This window comes from Poecilia reticulata, chromosome 20, assembly GCF_904066995.2.
Source record: "Poecilia reticulata chromosome 20, P_reticulata-male-v2, whole genome shotgun sequence".
Lineage (NCBI taxonomy): Eukaryota > Metazoa > Chordata > Actinopteri > Cyprinodontiformes > Poeciliidae > Poecilia > Poecilia reticulata.
The window spans coordinates 10,720,716-10,741,183 of record NC_088849.1 but is presented as its reverse complement, the minus strand read 5'-3'; positions in this window follow the sequence as shown (position 1 = coordinate 10,741,183).

Sequence of the window (20,468 nt, the reverse complement as noted above, 5' to 3'; positions counted from 1 at the left end):
CCACTGCAACTATGAGTCCCCCCCTCCATCCCCCAATCTCCCTTTCTTCTTCTCCTCAGCGGCTGTATTTATTATCTGGTTTGGGTTTAATTCTGAGGCAGGCAGAGAGTGACTGAAGCCTAACTGTACATGTTCTTGGCATAATTGCGATGCGCAGTGCCGCAGCAGGTGAAGCGCGGCATTGTCTGTCAGGGCCTGTTTTTGTTGGCTCAGTCCTCAGATTGTGTGTGGGATCCTGTCCTCAGGCACAATAGCTCACTCATAAAAGAGGGAGGGTTGGGGGGGGGGGGGGGGGGGACTGCACTGCTGCTATGGTGGATGTGAGGGGCATAAATAGTCACTTTAAAGGTGGTTGTTGGGTGGGGTTGGGTGTATGTGTGTGTGTGCTGGTGGTGGTGGTGGTGGGGTTGCAATCGTATTAAAAGCTGCACTCATTTGTATTATAGGGCAACAAGAGTGTGTCATTAATGCTAATGTCACTTAATAAATTTATCGGGGTTGAAGAAAACAGGTTTTTGAGGGTGAAACAAATGCATTAGAAATACTTCCATCCTATGACAATGGCGGCTGTTTTGTGCACATTATTAGTGTGTAGCCTGTAATTGTGCGGCTCTTGTTAATGCATGCAATCCAAAATCCCCCTACTTCATTGTTATGTTGTTGTTGTTGCCATTTTGTTTATGCTGATTCCAACCAAAAAAGCAGAAATGCAATTTTCCCCTAATTTGATCTGAAACAGGTAGAGGTAGAACTGCACCTCCTCTTTTTTTTTTCTTTACTTAAAGAAATAATGACTCACAGCAAAAGTCATTTGCAAAAGAAGCGGGTCTGAAATTTGAAGAGCCAGTCAGCAATACCCAGCTGAATATGGATAATTCAATCCATACCCGCTGCTTGTCTCAACTAAAGCAATTACAGCTGATTCTTGTATAGTAATTAATAAGTGTGAGGCCTGTTGTTATCAAATGTTCTGGAGGATATTTGGAGCTAAATACATCAAGGGTTGTGATGAGAAAAAAAAAAAGTATCTATTCATATTTCCTCCCCCCCCTCCCCCCCATTCTCCTCCCCCACATATTTCCAGGGCCGGACCAAAATTATATAAAGGCCCAGAGTAGTAATTCTTTAAGGGGGCCAACTTCCTGCCAAGCCTATTCCAGTTATGGTGCATTCTCTTTGTGCTCAGAAGTCAGAAATACAACACTGAAGCTCCCTGAAGTTTGGAATGCTGACTTGGAAGGTCAGAGATTTCTGAGCAGGTCAGAGTTCAGTGTCCAAAATGGCTGCCATAGTGAAATCTGCAGTTATGAACCATTTATTATGAGTTATGATGCGCTGCTTTTTTTTTGCTGTTGCTTGTTTGTTTTTATTTTGGAAAAAGCAACCTTTAATGTTTAAAGGAACAATATGTAAATAAGCATTGTCTTACAATGCAAATAGTAGCACCACTATAATTAGCAGATCCAACTGGTTTTGCAGCTTGCAAACATGCTAAACTTAGATGACATTCCTCCAGCATCTGAGACACATTGAACACAGCGTTATTACAGACTCGGTAGAAGCAAAGTTGAACATTTTGTTCACAAGCACTGGGAACAAAAATAAGAAAGAAAGAAAAAATAAAGGATTATCAATCTTTGATTCACTTACAAACAGTTAGTAACAAGGTACAAGTGTTGTTTCCACAGCTCTGACAAAGACACACACCATATGGAAGTTCTCTTCAGGGATCATGTGTAAGGGCCCCAAGCAATGCAAAGTTTGCTCATGTCTCAGGCCAGGTCTGCATTATATTTCTGTTAAAGAAGGCTAAGTGGACTCATTTTACTGTGGCGTTTATAGTAAGAAGGGGCATTCTGTACTTTTATCTGCATAGATTTTTATTTTCCATTTTTGCTTTGATTAATTAAAAAAAAACACATCATTTATGATTGGCTCAAAGAGCAGAAAGGAATTAGCGCACGCTTTACTGCTTCACCGTTTTTTTTCTTTTTTCCCCACGCCATATGATCAGCGCCTGTCTGGCACAGATACACAACTTTTCATCTGAAAAACCTCTGCATGTCAAAGCTTCCTTAATCAAACGTGTCCCATCCACTTCACACATCATGGGAGGAATGTCTGTGGTCAGGAAGTGTTTAGCTGATGCTGCTGAGATCACTGGTATAGTCTGAGGGACCCTAATTAGCCCCGTAGCAACATCGCTGCATTCAGTCTGCAACCTGGGCCACGTTTAAGGCAGTGCTGTTTGGAACTGAACTGGAAGATACAGGGCAAGCTGTCCAGTAAGGCCTAGATCTGTTCACTTTCACTCACAGAGACACTGTGTTGGAATCTGACTCAAGCCCTGCTGTCTTTTTATTTATTTATTTTTTTCCCCCTGACATTTAAGCAAAAAAAAAAAAAAAGGGGGGGGGGGGGGGGGGGGAGGAGTGGATCTGAAGCTGGAGGAGATTTAAGGGATTGTCGGGTGATTTCTTTTATTGCACGGTGCTTTCGGACGAGGAGAAAAGTTTGCTTTAGCTGGGGATTAGCGTCCACGCAGTGTTGGAAAGTTTCTCCTTATTGATGGAGCAGATATGTTTTGATAGAGGCTTCTGGCGGACTAAACATGTTGATGTTCGAGAAACACTAAGATGGGGGCCAAAGTCTAAGATAACAGCAAACAGATGGTCAGTTTATTAATAGTGCTTTATACAAAACCCATTGTGGAGTCTGCACACTTTGAGTTGTCTAATTTATTACATCTTAATGTAAGAGGTTGTAACAAAAAAAAAATCTATCATGGTTAAATTATAATAAAATTAGCTTTTTTCTTATTATGATAACGAATTGCACCTAAACTCTGTAATTAGAACTGAACTAACTTTACTTCAGTCAACTGGTGTTGACGTTCGCAATGCAAAATGTAAACAAACAGTTGTGATACGTTACATTTTGATGAAGAAACACAGAGACAATTTTTGCTTTTTACCCAGTTTAGCGTTAGCACTAATGCTAAAGTCAAACTAGCCAACAAGTATCATCACCCATTCAGTCTCTGCCAGTCAATCTCTTATCTCAGCTGCTGATGTCAGAGAAAATGTTTAGGAATAAACTTTAATAGTGTGATTAAGGCTAATGACATTGAGGAAATGCTTACCGTGCTAATCGCAGGAGGTGTAGTGATATATTATGGGACAAGATCTCTCCATTTCAAAATCCCACACATTTTATTAATAAAATATGCATGACTAAAACATTGCTGTTTTAGTCCAAGATGTGGAAGTGAAAGTGCTTCAAACTTGACAACCTAGGAGGCTTTTATTTTGAAGTAAGACAGGAAAAAGTTTCCGTCATCGCCTTTAAATAGAGGATCTGGCAGAGTTTTTTGGGTACTTGGTAGAAAAAGACAAGTTGACTGACAAAATAAGAACTATTTGTAAGTACCATGAGAATGAAATGACTTGGTAACCTTCAGCTAATACAAAAGCTTAAGTTAGGATCTGCTTCAGCTTTCAATTGGAGCGAAGATAAAGGGCTATTTCACAGTTTTAAAGGAATCTGGAAAGCAGTTCTGTAGCTTTAGATCAAAATCTGAAACCTTCCGCTTGGGCTAACCTGTACCTGTTAAAAAACACTTAGCATGGATAATTTCATGCTAAGTTTGATATTTAATTAAATATATATAACAACTTCAGAGCAGTTTAACACATTAATTGGATTAAAAAAAACACAACCCTAAGTAAAATACAGTTCATTTGTGAAACATCGAACATATTTCATTTTTAATTTTCCTGAAGGAAAAAAAAAAAACAAAAAAAAAAAAAAATTCTTGTCACTGTCATGAATCTATAATATAATGCATACTGCTGTTCGGGAGCTAGTTCTCTTTTACATCTCTTCTACTCAAACAGTTTTTGGTCGGGTGATCATTAAAAAAAAATCTGTTTAAATTCGACTAGTTTATTTAAGTGCTAAGTGTTTAAACTTGCTAAACTTCCATGTTTTCCGCTCACAAAATAAATAAAACTATCTACCCAAGTAAAAATAAGTAGAAACTATTGCGCGCATTTCATTGGTTAAATTCTGACAGTGTGTTTTATATCAACGTAGTTCCCAAATAAGTGGAGCTCCTCACTTCGTCCCCCCCCACCCCCAAAAGTGTCGGCTTAACAATAAGTGGCTTGGACAAGACGCTGGCTTCCTCTAAATGACATTTGATACGGCTATTGGTGCAATCGAATTATGTGACTTTAAAGTTTTCAATGGAGCGCAAAATGGATAATTGTCCTCAACTCTGACATCAGCCGTCATTTGGGGCTCCCCGACCCCCCTCCTTACACCACGAGGGCCCCCACTGCCCACTCTGAGGGCCAGGACTCTGAAGCGACGAGAGGTCAACGACTTCACTAAATCGGCCTTGATTACTTGAGACATTAGGTAATCGATTAGAAAACATTAAGTGGCTTTGAATAAACAAAGGAACTCCTGATAGGCACATATGAGCTCGGCAATTCGACTACAATTTGGATTATTATTTTTATTTTTATTTATTTCTTTTTTTAAACGAGAGGATTCGATTATTTTAAGTTTTTGCAAGATTTTCGATAGAATACGCGCTTTGCTAATATTCTAAAGTCTATTTTGCACACTTTGAACCTTTTGTTAACAGTTTCTCGCTGTCAATTGGGAATTGCGCTCCCGTCACTAAGCAAGCACCGAGGTCTGAGAAATAATAATAATAAATAATAATAAAAAAAAAAAACACAAAAAAACGACCATTTGCATCCTACCAAATATATGAATAATGAGCGGATTAAATTTGTGTTAATGTTTCCTCACTCGGTTAATGCAGTTTATATTCTGGTTTTAGTCATTCTCTCTCTCTCTCTCTCTCTCTCCGTCTCTCCCTGCATCCTCTGCAGTCAGCCAGGGGGGGAGTGTCGCCCCGGGCCAAACATATGCTTCTTTCCATTGCACTAATCCAAATGCAGCGTGGAGGAATAATTGCTCGAGTGGCCGTGGCTTCGCAGGGGCTTTGTCCCTCACTGGCTCCCGTCAGCCAGGCACACGCCATTTCAATCAGCTCTGCCACTCTCTTTCTGTGTGCGTCTGTGTCTGTGCGTCAGCCCCCAGACCCCCTTTTATCAAACCAGATTTTTTTTTTTTTTTTTTTTTTAAAGAATGCCTTTCTGTGTTGTTATTGTGGCAGCCAGCTTACGATATAGGGAGACTTAATAATGACTGCACTCTGTATTGGCCTCTGATAAGCATTTCCTGCAAATTACAACTAACTTTCGTTAAAAATTTCCTATATAATATTACTCTTATTGTTTCTAAACTTTTGAAGTCACGCAAACTATATATGTATGTAGATGCATGAACAGTTTGTGAAGTATCGCCTCTGGTTATGTCCTGTTCACGCACACGAAGCAGAAGTGGGAGGGAGGGAGGGGGGGGGGGGTACAAAAATGCTTTATTTTCTGTGAATCAGCGCTGAAAAATTACCGTTGTAAAATGAAACATTTGCTGGGAAATCACATATTTTTCCGACAAAAAAATTATAAATAAATAAATAAATAAAAAAGAAGAAGAAGAAGAAAAAAATAAAAAAATAAATGAGGATGGAGTAAGATAGAAAGAGGCACAGAGGTGGGTGATGGCGGCGGCGGTGGGGAAAGCAGCGGAGAGTCGCGGATGTCTGACCGAATTAATAGACATGATAATTTCACACTATTTCATAGTGAGCTATCTGTTCCATCACAGCAAAATAAAAAGGGTCACCGCGCAGCTGTGGCAAACCCCAAGCGTTATTATGAAGTTTGATGACAGACCGCCCCCCCCCCGCCCCCCTCTCTCCTCCTCCTCCCCCCCCCCCCTCCCTCCCCTCCCCTCCCCTCCCCTCTTCTCCCTGGTACTTTGCTCCAGGCCAGCAATAGCTCGGGGCCACGCCGGTGCCTCCCCATGATAAAGGACTTATACTGTGTCTGTGCGCGAAGAAAGCCGCAGCAGCTTCTCTCTCTCCCGAACCTAATCAACTCACTGGCTCGGCCCTTTAACGATTGGTATATACCCCCCGCCTCTCTCTCTCTCTCTCTCTCTTGCTCCTTTCTTCCTTCTCAGTCTCTTTTTCCCCAGTTAGTTACAGCTCAGTTTGGGAAAAAAATTTTTTGTCCAACATGTATTATTTGCAAGTGCAATAAATAATAATAATAATAATAATAATAATAATAATAATAATAATAGACAAAAAAGAACCCTGTCACTTTAATAGAAATATAAAGTATAGCAATCAAATTTGGAATATTCTATGTTAGAAACTTTTACTTTCCAATATTTATCGAGCATTTTATTATTTTATTCTTTATTATTATTATTGTCTTGGTGCAATCAAACAGAATGCACATTTTTATTAAACAACTGTTCTAACAGGGAGTATCTTTAATAATAAAAACAAATATAGAGCTCAAATAATTATTAAAATAACGCTAGATTCAAAGATGGTAAAAAAAACAACTTTTGATTGAACTTCTGAAAACATGCTTTACCTGTCTCTTATTGATTATATCATATTTGCAGATGAATTCATTTCTTTTTCTTTAATTTGAAAAGTTAACAAGGTTGTAATTTTAAGCAGTGGAATTGAACTCGATGGTAACCCTTATGAACTGCGACACTAATAATGTAAGCAAAAATTGAAATATTAAGAAAAGGAAAAAAAAAGTGAACTATCTCTTTAGTTTAAACGCTTTTTGACCTTCCAAAGCTCTGCAAAATTGTTATATGTATTTTAGGAAAGTTGCTCAAATCGGAAATGTGGAAGGTCCTTCTTTTAGATCTTCATCACATTGCTGGGCAACAACACAGCCTCGCTTTTGTGGATTTCCCCCCCCGCCCTATTTCCCTGTATTTGAAGACATGACAGGTGATGATATGAGGAACTCCCTGATCAGTCACTCCTCATTTTGTGAGCATCTTTTTCACGGCAGCTCTGCTTTCATAGCTCACCACGGATGATGTCAGCAGCTGATCTTTTGGGCCTCGAAAAAAAAAAAAAATTCTAGCAGGAAGAAAACGGTCACGACAGGGCAGAGGTTCAATTAAGTTTCCTGTCATTTCCAGCAGATCCTGCGCGCAGCTGATAATAACGTAATAACTTCACGATAAACAGCTCCGCTATTAGCTCAAAGCAGAGTCTTGGACGGCGGCGAGAGTTAGGGGAGGTTGGTTTTGGCCTCTCGGAGCCCTGTGAAGAAATGGTTTTGATCTTACCACAGGCTAAACACTGCCAACAGGACTTGACATTGCAGAACAATTTCCCAATTACCTTTTGACATGCATATTGACACAAACGCACAAAACTGTAATTTTCTCTCTGAATTTGTGCGCTTGAGGGGCTCACTTTCATGCCAGTGGATTGTCAGATGTGCTGCTCCCCCCCCCCTCACCACCCTTCTCTCACAGAGTATCTCTCTTTGCCTCTCGCCGCCATTGCACTTGTGTAAGTGTCCAAAAACAAGAGGAGTCCCTCCTGACAGCAGCAAAATGTGAAAGACCACGTAAAAAACCCCCCAAAAAACACACACGCACATTCTCTGTCAATGTTTACGCAAACTTCTCTTGGCGTATTTTGTTGATTAAAGATGTCAAGCAAACAGTAGCTGTAAAAGAAAAAAAAAAAAACCCTGAAAAGTTTTGTTTCATGGTTGTTTAAAAAGCTTTTAAAAGGTGTAAATGTGATGTGATGGTTTGTCTACGACACCCGTGTGCCAAAACCCTCAACCCTTCCCCAATAAAACTTTTCCAGAGCTCCCAAACATCGGTGTCTGTCCGGTTGTCAATCTCGAGCTCTTGGCCAAACTCAACATGCCACTTGACACTGAAATGCCATAATCACTGGCATGTTTGCTCGCCTTTGAGATGTCCAGGCAGCAAAGAGAGAAGAGTGGACGATGGCCGTGTCATCGCGAGCTTGTCATCGCGGCGGCTTTGATTGGCACGTGCTAGGCCACATTACAGGAGCCGGTGTTGACGGAGGGTTACCCTGAGACTTCCAGCCGTCTGCTATGAGGAAGCCCCCCTCCCTGAAACTGGGTCAAACTTGGGCTTGGCTCTGCCTCAAGCCCCTTTACCCCAGCACTGGTCCCAATGCAAGTCCTAGTGGAATGAAAGGAAAGGCCTGAGGCCCTTGGATGGAAGGCCACAGCCTTTCCCAAAAAGAAGAAGAGAAAAAAAAAAAAATCACAGCCAAAGTCATACATGAATAAACCTGACCCTAAAAATCTTGCTTCAAATATGGCTTTAAAGTGTAGCTGATGATTAAATTATTAAGACAAGTTCTTGCAATTAGGTACAATGTAAGGGCAAGTATGAATTAGCTCTGAATGTGTCTTTGCTCATTTCACTTGCATCCACTGTTTTGGTAATTACAAGTAACCACAAAAAAAAAGTAAATTGGAAAGACTTTGTAGTTTGATTTGGTGAATCATTTATGTAGATTGAATAAGAAACAGTTGAAAAAGGGTTTGAAACAAGCAATTAATAAAAACAAACAAACATGGAAGACGGCAAACTTGCCATGACAGAAATCGCTGATTTTTGCCTTTCTGGAAACGTACATATTAAAATTCAGAACCACTGCGAGAAGCTGATATCTTACTTGCATTAGATAACTCCCCTTGGATCTACATTTAGTCTAAATCCAGATTAGTTGCTCATGTACATTGAATGTAAGGGCTAATCCAAGACCAAAGTGGACTCCTTACTGTCTTACAACGACAGTTTAAAAAATGTCATGGGGTTGTCATGAAAACACTTCGTTTCCCCCTTAACCTTTAAACCTTGCTCACATTTGAAATGGGCAATTATTTACACAGAAATGAAGGATTATTAACATGAAAAGTGGAGGCAGTTTGAGATACTGTATGACCTTTCTGTGTGAAACATACATGAGAGCAGAAAGTGAAAAAGCATTTCTGGTCAGGACATTCAGCCAACGGAGAAGTAAATCTTTTTAAAAATGCTAAAGTTGTGTTCACTCAAACCGCTTTAACATTTGTCTATATTGCTTTTCTGTCGTATTAGTTAATCCAATCAGAAGCGCTCTCTGTTTTCTGTTCTGAGTATGTTTCACACAGGAAGATAATTGTTGTCGCACCACCGCCAAACTCCATTTTCCCCACAAACAATGTTTGACTTCAGTGGAAAAACAACAACTACAACAACAGCCAAAGGAGTAGTGACTACACGTTCAAGGTTCAGAAAATAGTGCTAGAGGTTTCAGAGATTTTAGGACGTTAGCCTTGCTACATCTCAAAGTAGCCATTAGCATCATAGCAAATCTAGAGTTATGCTAACAAGAGAGTTTGTCTACTGCAGGTAAGTCGAGAAGTGCTTAAAACCGTCTTTTACAGTCTTTAAATTTAAGGTTAAACGAAACACGATTTTAACATTTTTAACATTGTGGCGTAAATATATGAGTCAAAGACAGAATAGAGCAAAGCTTGTTTGGTAAAAAAAAAAAAAAAAGCAGGGATGGATCATATAAAATTCACACTGGTCTTCCTGAGAAACCACATTAATGACTGCGGTGACAGCTGGTGACGTTTGACATTAGAGTCGCATTCAACCGCACGTCATTTAAAACACTGCGGTCCCTCTGCTGCGGCTTACCAGTAAAAAACAAAAAAACATGGAAGTAGTTAAATTATGTCCATCATTAAAAAACAGCAAAAATTTACAGTAAGAGCATGCTATTATTGAATGCAGCTCGTAAAAAGTAACGAGTTCCCTAAAAATTGTGAACGCCACTGCTATGAAATGCAGGCTGCATTGATTGGGGGGGGGGAAGGACCCCCCAGACCCCACCCCACCGCTTTAACTCCCTCCATGGGCCGATGTTCAACCCAAATGCGCTTTGTCTTCTTTCTGTAGTCACCTAAATTAAAGCAGCCACAACTAAGAGCCGGGGCTGAACGCCAAAGCTTTGCAGTGGCAGCTCCGTGTTTAACACAAGTTCCATTAAAAAGAGCCCATTACTACTACTGAAGGAAACGGTGCCCGGGGCCTCTCTAAAGTGTTGCGAAAACCTCATTGATAATTAAATGTTGGTTACCCCCGGTATGCATCGCTCCCGCGCTTTGCTTACCAATCAAACCTCCGCCCACCACTGCTGCCAGAGCAGCTCCTTCTCCTCGGTGTTTATCAAGAAATCATAGAGCCCCCACCCCTCACTCGCCCCCATCCCACCTCTAATAGGTGCCAATTAGAACCAATGGGGGCTCTGGGGTTAATTATTCCAAACACGTTATTTGATTGGGCATATTTAGAGCGGTGCAGAGAAAAAACAAAACAAAACAGAGAGCAGGGTCAGAGGTAGATAAAAGCTTCGCCACTGTTGATGTGCACTCTTGATTACAAGCAGACAGTGACAGACGTGTCCAAGCTGACACCAAGCCGTGCAGACTGACACAACCGCCAAAGCGTTTTCACATTTTTACGATGCTGCCACCTCAAACCTACTTAGTGTTTTTCACTTGGATTTTCATGCCGAAAGCAGTGCACCATTACGCAGTAAAAGGAGTGTAAACGATAGGTGGTTTAACAAAAAAAATAAATAAATAGATGTAAATCTGAAAAGATTGCAACCAAATCAGCCAATTCTTTGCAGAAGCACCTGCAGCTGCAAGTCTGACCGTGGCATGCCTCTTCTAGTTTTGCTTTCCTTTTCTGTGCAAGGAACATATTTGCTGCTTCTGTTTTAGCAAAGACTTTTGAGTTCGATGGTGGGCATTGGTGAACGTTCACCTGCGGGTCTTGTCACTGATTTTCAACTGAATTTAAATCTGGGATTTGACTAGACCCATCTAGCACATGACTTTGGATTACTATGGTGCTTTTGTTTTGCTACACACTGTGTTCTGCAGGCAGGTCTAAAACTGAAAACAACCAAGTTTCATCCTGTCTGACCTGAGGTTCACTGCTTTCTTTCATCAGTGTTAGGATTTTGTGCATTGTAATAAAGTGGCCGAACTCAGACGCAAACCACACTTTTCAGATTTTTATTTATAAAATATATATATTTTTGGCCCTACATATTTTTTTAAAAAACTTAACAGTTAAGCTAAAATCTTTCCAGTGCAAATCTCAGCAAAATGCATATATGTCTTTGGCCATAATGTGACAAAATGTAAAAAAATAAAATAAAATAAAAAAAAAAAACTTAAAGGAAGCGTGTGTCCAGCACAAACAGGGCATTGCATTCATTCATTGTATTCATTCTCTGGAAACTTGCCCCAACTCTAACCACAACTTATAATTCAAACCTTAGCACTAAAATGTAATAAACTTTAATGATTTACATTCCAGGGCATAATTTGAATCAGGGAAAAAAAAAAAAAAGAAAAAGAAAAAAGAAAAAAAGGTCTCGCTCTGAACTGCTCTGGTTGCAGAACGACTGCCAGTTGATTTGATTAGGATCCTCACATCACAGTATCCAAATTCTTACTTTGCATGCTCGCTCATAACAGCTTGTGTCGATCCGTCAAGGTCATGTGAAAGCACAGGCTGCCTGATGAGGGAAGGCGGCTTGTTAATAATTCGTATCACCGAATTATCGGACTAGCGCGGATCAAAACTGCGGCAAGTCCTCGCTGCCGAAGCAAAACAAACAAAGCCAGGACCTGTGGAAAAAAGAAGAAGGAGAAGAAAAAAGAAATCGTTACTTCTGTTTCATGTGAAAGACAGGGTGCATCTCCATCAATAATACAATAATAATGTGAACGCGAGCGGGGGCTCGCGCCGCTCTCCTTGAACAGTAAACACTGAAAGAAGTATGAATTTAACAACACAGAAAACCATAAACACAATGAGTGCGATAGGTATCTGATTAATGACGGGTAAATAGATGATAATCATTACTCCCAAACAGAGCATCTCGCCCCGCTCCTCCGCGAAGAGGCGAAGACATAAAAGTAAGTTGAGAATGAAGCTTTTGACAGGTTGCTAATGGATTGCTGCAGGCCCATCTGTTTCACTGCAAATGGAGAAATGGCGGGGTTTTGATTTTGGTGTTGAAACTGTTACCACTGTCACTGTAAACAATAATTGTCAAACATATTTACCCCGCAATCGCTTTAGCAGATGTTCCGCTTTTTGTTTCAAGCTGCTTTTTTGTGTGTTGTATCTCCCCTCTGCAGACACACCACATGCCCCATCACCACCACTGCTGCTGCGCCCCCCCAAGTCCCCCAACTCCTCCACCACCGCCGCCGCCAAACTGGAATATTGAGCAGGTATTTGCAAAAGGTGCTTCAGGGCACAGAGTGTGAGGGATTGGGGTGGGGTGGCTAGGAAGAGGGGAGGTGATGGGGGTGGAGGGAGTGGAGGAGGAAGAGGGGTTTTGGGGGGGTTGTGGGGAGGAGGAAGAGATTATCTGGGCCCTTCATCAGCAGTTCAGCCTCACACCTCCTCCTCTCCTCCTGCTCCTGCCCATCATGGAGCCCTGAGGGCCCGGGGAGGCGGCCTTGTGCCTCGCAGCCATGCAACCTCTTTATCACTCTAATCTGTTAATTGTAGGCGCTCAATTGGCACATGGTGGCTTTTTATTAGAGCCTCCCAACATTGACTAGACTGAGAATGTAGAAAGGCTGGTGTGACTCTTATCTTTGCTTTTTTTTTTTTTTTCTGTGCCCTGTCTTTAACTCGCCGAAAACAGACGTGCGCAATGCTTCACTCACAGAATTCTCTACAAAGACAGATCGAGAAATCCACCATTCAGACTTTTACTGACCTACGCAAATTATCAGCTTTCTCTGAGCTCTAAACTTCAGGTTCTGATTTTAATTGATACTTATTCTTGGTTTTTTTTAAGAGGAAAAAGAGAGGAGAGAAAAAAACAACTTAGGTTTCTTATCATTTGACTTGAGCTACAGTTCTGAAATCTACAGAAGTTTAGAGAACCAGATTCTCCCAACAGATATTCATTCCTGAAAGGTGGATCCCAGAACATGCTCCTGGTTGATGTATTTAAAGACTTAAAATGATGGGAGTTCTACCATTAGATGGGTTTGAACAGAAGGAAAAGAAATCAAATCTCTTCAGAGCCGATCATGTAAAAATCGGTCGATTCCCCATCTCTGGCTGTTTGATTGGTGCATCTCAAACTGAAACTGAAGTAAATTTGCAACCGCAGGACTGACAAAAAAAGAAACGTTTTTCCCTCATCAGTTGTTATTTCAGCCATAAAATAACAAAAATATCCATAAACACATTTAAAAACGTGGCCCTTTTCCATTGTTGAGCCCCAATGCATCTGCTTCTCTATGTCTTGGCCCCTGGAAGTCTTCACCTCACGATAAGGTGAATGCATGCTGAGATTCATCAACAGATCTGATCTCGGGTGTCCTCCCCGCTCCGTCATCTGTTTTAGTGTGGCTGGTTTCAAGGAGCTGATTCTCTTAACTCTAAGGAGACGCTGAGGAGCTCCAAGTCCCGTCCCTTCCCCGCCCAATTCACAGTCCTGTCTGGACATGTCCTTAACTGACTGCTCCACATTCAGAGTCTATTTAAAAGAAGAAGAAGAAGAAGAAGAAAGAAAAATCAAAGAGGGCGGGGATTTCACAAACAGTCCAGGTGACACATTCACATACCATCTGTGCTTTCTGTACCCCAAACAGTGGCTGTTTTTTGTCAAAAGACTGATTGAGGGGTAAAAAAATAAAGAGAAAAACTCTTCCGACTTTCCCATACGTGAACAAAAAGGCTAACAGCAGCGAAATTCAGACAAGTGTCTGTGTTTCCGCAGACACTGATCGCAATATCAGCATCATCCTACCAAAGGCGTGTGACAAACTCATAGAACAGTCAAATTTTGCGCCACTAAAGGAGAGCACAATCTTTTATTCAAATGTGTGAAGTATTTCCATTTATTGAAAGACAACGAAGTCGTTTGCAAAAAAGTCAACGTTAAAAATGGGAGATTTGCATGTTCGTGCGGGGTCACAACTCCCGAGGTTCATTGTACTCGTCGCCCAAGTTCAGAGGGAGAGCTCGGTGATTGATGCTTCCAAATGTTTGATGTTGAAGTGGCGAAGTGGGGGCGAGGTTATAATTTCAGCAAAGTTTTGCCTCGTGAATTCCACTGAGAAATGCGGGCCTACAACTTGGTGACAGAACAACGGACTGAGCGATTTATGGCCGGCTATTAACAAGTCCTGCTTTCGTGCCCCCACACTGCAAACAGGTGTTTTACGAGTCCGCCCCCGCGCTGACACACGTCCTGCTGTTTATTTCAGCGTTTCCATTCTGTTTCTGAACCTAGCGAAGGGTTAAAAAAATGAAATACCAGAAGGGACGACAGCTTTAATTTAGGGAGCTCGTTTTACATCGCCTTGTTAAAAGTATTCCAACCGTTTGCACTTTTTTGTCATGCTGCTAAAAGCAGACGTCTTTATGTTTTAGTAAAATTTTGAGTGACGGACAAAAACAATGTAGGTTTGACAGGAAAAAAAATAGATGCATTGAACCCCATTGAAAACCTCCTGGTTTCTGCCCCCCCCCCCCCTAATGTTTTTCTGAGTTAAAACATTAGTATCGTTGTTTCTAGATGAATATGAGCTTGTCTTATTTGCATTATTTGAGGTCTGGAAGCACTGCATCTTTTTCTCGTTTTCTGCAAATAAATACTAAATCTTTGCTTGGAATTTCGGAGACGGGTTGTCAGTAGTTCATAGAATAAAAGAGTTCATTTTGCTCAAACATGCACCATAAAGATTAAAATTATGTGCAGATTAATGATTGTGCCCACTCCCCTTTACTCTTACACCCCTAATACCTGTGATGTACTCACAACATTTGGCCTTTAAGAAGAAATTCAAAGTTCAGCATAATAACAACAGTAAAAAATATAACCAGAGTCACAATGAAAGGGTTTATAGGTCTAACACCTGCAATTCCAATAACACACATTGACGTAGACAGCTAAAATGTGACAAACAGTAACAGAAGAGAAAGAGAAAAAAAGCGATAGGAAACTACAGAGTGAAGTATAGAGGTCTATGGAGATATCTGGTGAAAGTATGTCATGTTGAAGCCCGTCTCTTTTCTATTTCTTCGACAGTAGGTAGGTTAAAAACAGAAGAATTAGTGGGCAACATTGAAATTGCAATAAATGGCATTGTAGGCTTCCCTCTGCCTCAGCTGCAACAGCACAAATTGATTTACGCATAAACACGTCAGGCTCGCCGTCATTAGCGCAGCACTTATGCCAACAAACAAAGCCACTCAGTGTCCTGGGCTGCTTTGCGTTTCCTTCTTGTGTTATCACTCGTGTCAAATTTGCCAATTTAAAAGCATGATGAGAAAAAAAAAAAACTGGGGGGAATAAAAGCATCATAATGACAAATTGAATTTAGGCTAAATTTGTCTAACATATTTAATTTTTCACAGCGAGGAAAAGACTTTTGGCTGCCAGCTTCAATGCAGTCTTTGTTTGAGACGATTGAGCATGATGCTTGGGATCGTATTTTGTGCTTAAAATGTAGGTTTGTCTTTTTGTTCATTTTTACTCTGAGTCCATCTTTGAGAATGTATCGATCCGGTCTTTAAGCAGTTCTCGTAAAACTCTGCGTGTCTACGTCGAAGGTTGTGCTCCAGCAAAGTGGAACAATTTTGTGGCCTGATCACAAGGACCCCATGCGGTACACAACACTTGGTACAACACAGAGCTAAACATGGCATGGATCTGGCTATTCTGGGTCAAGCTGAAAAATACTTCAAACGTTTTTTTTCCCCCCTCTCTCAATCCACCACATCTGTTCAGTCTGCATTGAAGAGATTCGTCTTTAATTTTAGGAGTTAAGTGTAGATTCAAGGTTCATTTGCTGTGTATTTTTAGTTCCGCTTGGATGACTCAGTGAAGTAAATAAAAACACACTCGCAGAAAATACATAAAGAAATATCTGCACGCGGAAACTGATCGTAAACATGGCGACTCGAGAGGAGTTTTTATTATATATCCCTTTTTTTCCTTTCCTCAGAATCTCTGGGGGAAAAAGAAGAAAAAGAAAAAGAGAGGCTGAATCTAAAGCGTTTCCTGAATGGATTCGTTTTCAGGTTGTGGCAGAAGACGGGGAGCGACTTTGCCATCCTGCACATCCTGAAGCTAATCTAATTCCCTTAGAGGAATGTCTGCAGGCCAATGCATACAAGGTGTGAGAGCAAGGCTTGTAAACAAAAAAACTCTTGAGGGTTTTAATTAGAAACTGACTCATGTATACTATACCATTTTGAAAAGCTTAATATAACCTAAAATTGCTACCTTAGTAATGTCAGCAAATTGCAGAGGGTTTAAAGTAACGTCTGCGTCGGTCTTAAAAAGGTTTGAAGAACCCATTGAGTCTTTTTGTTTTTTTAATCCACACAGTTCCTGCATTAGTATTCACTCCTTAAGATTTTTTTTTTTTTTTTGCATTTCGACATGTTGCATGTAATTTATTGTTATTTATTATCGACCAAAATAATTAGTGTCTTTGATAAGAATCGAGAGGAAAATTACGTATGGTTTTCACAATGTTTTGCAAAACAGTTAGGAAAGTAGGACTTCCATTTTTACTTAACACCCTTTAATTTGATAACTTTAAATAAAAATCTCCTAGTTGGTAAAAATGAGTCAAGAGTTTGTAAAGCAACCTTTTGTAGTTATCACACTCACAAATTCTTTGGTGTGTGCCTCCATCAGCCTTATAGATCTTTTTGAGGAGGACATGCTAACACATAATTAACTTTTGACCTAATCCATCCGATGTTGTTTTGGCTAAACGTTAAGGATCAAGTTCCTGTTGGAAGGTGGAGTTTATAGCAGGCTTTTTAAGATTTCCGTACAGCAGTGGTCCCCAACCCCCGGTTCGTGGACCAATTGGTACCGGGCCGCGCAAGAAATAATTAAATGTTTCCGTTTAATGTATTGAGTCTGGAGGACCTTTTATTTTGAAAAACCTTTAACCGGATTCTCTCGGTTACTTGCGCGCCAACACTGAGGCCACAAACAGCAAATTGAGTAAGAAACAGATCAGATGTCTTTGGAAAGTTTCTTTGCAAAGAGGAAAAGGCCCAGAGAAGAGACAGGAGAATGGATTTATCCCGGACCGGTAGGTGAGTCTCACATTACAAGCAGCTCTGCGTAACATGCGGCGACCGGCTGCTAATGAGGCAATGAAGCTTAAAGCTGCTTCGCCACATAAAGACCAAGCACGCTGTGCATATAAGCAACACAGCTCGGGTGTTATTGTCTCTCATCACTCCCTGATGACCGTCTCGTTGCAGAGAAACAGGCTCAGGGCTCCCGTTAGTCATTATCGTGAGTTAAAATTTTCATGAAAGTAAAATGTTCGTCTTTGTGGCGCATCTGTATCTTATTTTGAAGGGATATGTAAATGTTACCATAGCGACCAGAGTCAGAGAGCGTTTGGGCAGTGGTCGAGAGGAGATGATTAGAGCTTGTGAGTCTTAGGTCTGGTTTAGACGGCAAGATTTAAGGATTGTGACCACAGAGCTGATAAAAGTACAACAGGTTCGATCGGTTCGTGTCTCCATGGCAGGAGCAACACGAACCGATTCCAGTCAAGAACAACGCGATTATGATTTGGAGGCAACTATGTTTTTTCATAGTTAACATTTTTAACTGAATAACCATATATAATAATGACCTTACATATAATAATAAACATTTCCACATATCTCCGATATCGACCGGACTCACAGTTGCGCTATATGCCAGCTGTTCAGGATTCCCCTCTGTTCTTACGTCACTGTGCTTTCTGATTGGCTACCTGTCACATTCAACAGGTTGTGTTCTCGTTCCCAGTCAGGGAGAACCCCACAGGCTGCGATAGACACCAACATGCAGAAGCCTTATCTGACGGTTCATCCCCTCCCCCCGACCGCAGCATCATTTTTCAAGTCTTGACCGGTCAGCGATAATGAAAAGGTTGGGGACCAGTGCCGTACAGGACGCCTCCATGTTTGGCCTCGTCCAGCTTCCCCATTGATGCTGACCAGCAGAAGACGTGCATAGCCACACAATGATGTTACCACTTCCATATTTCACAGTGAAGATTGTGTGTTTTAGTGTTGGCTTTCTGGCACACACAGCATTTTCCACAATTTTGGTCTCACTTAACCAAAGGATCCTTCTTACTCATTTCCTGCGTCCCACTACCCAGCATGTGGCAACCACAGATGGATCTTTTTAACCCTTGTGGGTGCGAGGACTATGGCAAATGATACAAGTTTTACATATGTGGGGTCAGTTGGACCCCATTTCTACATACAAGGGTAAAGGCTCGTCTTGAACAATTGATGTAAATTGTCTTCTTTCCTCTATTTTATAAAGGTTAGACTTGTGGAGCACATGTCTACTAGTTAATCTTTTAAAGGGTTTACCCACCAACGTCTCGACTCTTTGCACCCCTCCCGCCCCCAATGCTGGCTTGTGACTGTTTGCGTCTCCTCTGGTTATTGCTTTTTCTTGCTCGATCTCCTGGTTTTATTTGTACAATGAAATAAAACAAGCCATCCACCCGACGTATTAGTCTGTCAATTCTGATCCCCATAAAATACATTGAAGATCGCGGTGTATAGCATAAACTATGTGCACAGTTCAGGGATGTGAATACTTTTGGAAGGCACTTTTGGTCATTTCTGTTTCCTCTTTTGCAGGATGAAAACTGTGTCTTTGTAGAAGCACGCAAAAGACCTCGAATGAGTGAGAGTTCTCTGTTGGATTTTATTGGTCCTTTTTTTTTTTTTTGGGTGATGAACTATGTAATGCAGTACTGAGAAACTGCAAAGAGAACTTAACCACAGCTCTGTGCATGCCTCAAAGTGTGACTAACTGTGCGGTGAAGCATTAGCCATTTCCTGTTCAGCTCATGGCTTTTGTCGTCGGCGGTCCGACTCTGCAGCGGGCTGAGCAGGCCACACTCCAGACTGCACTTCAGCTAAACAGCTTTTATTGGGTGACTTTTCGCCAGGCTAAATGGGGGGGATACATTTTATTCATGGTGTTTAGGGAGAGCCCGAGGTGTGCACGGACCAGCGTGTAAGTGGAAAGGCTTTGCAACTTAAAGGAGCGCTTACCTTCCGGCACTTTTTTATTACAACTACTGTTTACATCTCCCAATACATCCTAAGTATTTCCATTATTAAGTTTGGACAAATCATTTGCCTGGGGTTCATGGTAGTATGCCATTGAAACATGATCCTACTGTTGATCTTATTACTGCCAAACCAAACAAGCAGAAATCAATTTCAGCAGGAAAGGTAAAGGAAGAAGGGGGTGGGGGGTAGAAAAAAAGAGGAGGAAATTAGATCAAAACGATCGGGGGTGATGTTTGCAGCTCTGGGTGCAGCAGAGAGGTGGGGTCTAAGAGGAATATGTGCCACGAGTATTTGCTCATTGCCCAAACAAGTCAGCAAAGAGTGACTGGTGATTTTCACACAGTCAAAATATGATGCCTTTCTGCAAAGCTACTCACCTCCACCTCCTGCCCTGGAGGTGAAATCACCCAACTTGGAAGGCGATTCTTTTTTTCTCTCTGCTCTATTACTCAGATCACGCTGTGAGAAAGTAAAGTCCAGGTGCTTCGGTAATAACAGTGCCTGAATTCTCATTGAAGTGAAGTAGATTTTTTATCTCACGGGTCAACTTATTTTACTGTTGCTCAAAACAGAAACGTTTTGAGCAACATATTGGATATCTTGCATCAAAAAAAAAAAAGAAAAAAAAAAGAAAAGCTAAAATATGGGTAAAAATCTTTTGGTTGCGGTACAAAAATGATGTCCTAAATGTCTAAGGCAGCACTTTCGGAGTTGAACGTTCTTCTTTCGAGATATCTTTCACACGTTGACGGAAAGACACAGAGGAATTCTGATGCTCACACTGGCACCAGGCCACACGAAAGCCAATAAAACAACAACAGCCACTCTTTCTGCGCTGCATATTGCTCCAATGGGTGGCATGGAGAGCAACAGAAAGAAGCACAAGCTGTAAATGTTACTAATACCATCTGAGTGATGTCATGGAAACCTACCATGTTTTTCTGTTTTTTACCAGCACCTACTCCACGACCGTCTCTTCTCTTTGCTCTTCCCCCTTTATTCATAAGATAATGGAGATTTCATAAATAAATCTGCTAAGTAAGCACATTGTGTTTTGTGAGGAAATATGTACTTATACCCCAATTTAAGTTTCTGCCGGATTATGAATACAAGCAAATAAAAATACATAAGCGTTCAGGCTGAAAACACCTCCACACATTTAAACTCTCAAATAAGTCTGCTATATATATATATATATATATATAAAAATTAGCAGAAGCTCATTAGTGATTTATGTCTTATATTTTAAGAAATGACTAGCCTTGGATGAAGATTAAATATGCATTTTGTGAAAAAAAATGGAAAAAACATATACATGTATTTGCATT